This window comes from Seriola lalandi, unplaced genomic scaffold (genome assembly GCF_002814215.2).
Source record: "Seriola lalandi dorsalis isolate HSWRI2012SDOR001 ecotype SW California unplaced genomic scaffold, Sedor1 jcf7180002007653, whole genome shotgun sequence".
NCBI classification, from domain to species: domain Eukaryota; kingdom Metazoa; phylum Chordata; class Actinopteri; order Carangiformes; family Carangidae; genus Seriola; species Seriola lalandi.
Genome location: NW_019478306.1, coordinates 1 through 995, shown reverse-complemented (window position 1 = coordinate 995; position 995 = coordinate 1). Strand labels below are relative to the sequence as shown.

At 44.7% G+C, this 995-nt stretch overlaps 1 long non-coding RNA gene across 1 annotated transcript; it reads left to right on the top strand.

Moving 5' to 3' along the window:
- Positions 1-443: 443 nt before the first annotated feature.
- LOC111672014 (uncharacterized) lies at positions 444-995 on the top strand. Its single transcript, XR_002761987.2, has 3 exons — positions 444-633; positions 773-844; positions 926-995. It is a non-coding gene; the product is annotated as an uncharacterized LOC111672014 (long non-coding RNA).

The window sequence follows — 995 nt, the reverse complement described above, 5'->3', positions numbered from 1 at the left end:
GTCATGATGTCTGAAATGCAAGGATACAGTTTAGGGCAATGATTGATAATCTGACCAAATAACCTTTAAATGAAAATAACTGTAATGTAAATCATCATTAAGTTCACTTGAGATGTCGCATTCATAATCATTCATTCAGTCATACATTATTAAAACAAGGATGTATACGATTTGAAAAGTAGGCCTATTTGTTTTATTGTTTTTTATTTTATTTGAATTCTGATCATTTTAAACCATATTATTATATGGTTATGGTTATATTCAATTTTTTTGTATCCACATGGCAGTAAATCACAAAATGTGCAGCTTATGATCATTTTTTGAACCTCTTTGTATAGAGCCATAGCCCAACCTGGTCACGTGACCACCCTCCTTGGTCTGTTGCAGATTAATTGGCGGGATTTGTTCATTGGTCCGCCCTGATTGCTACAGGTGCATCGCTTTGCATTGATTGGCTACACAGCAGTGAGTTCAGGGTACATTTCCCCGCGTCGAAACCCGCACTTACTGTAGTCCTTCAGTTCCTCCTCCTCGTTGCAGCCCGGCTGGTCCAGCAGGCTTTTGACCCGCAGCAGGATGACTTGTGAACCCCGCAGAGACACCATGGAGCAGGAGCAGGCAGAAAACACGGAGGTAAAGAGGGGCGGCAAACTAAAGCTATGTTGTTTTGTAGCCGTTCAGTTTACTCTAGCTGCTAGCGTCGACTTGTAGCAACATGAGAACATGTGTGCGGCTGTGGTAGTTCTCACCTGTCTGATGTCGTCACCTGTAGGACACAGTTGTGAGGAGAGACGGTGTGCTTCGCTCCATGCTGCGCGGCCTCTTCTGGCCATTTGGCATCGTGGTACGTGCAGCACCTAATGCAGATTTTGTATTTAGCCTCTTTAGCTGTACACCCGATTTTAACACCAGCTCTTGCTTACAGGTACGTGCATACCACGGGGTTTGGTGGGTCATGGGCTTCCGGCAGCCAAGGGAGATGACCATCGTTAGCC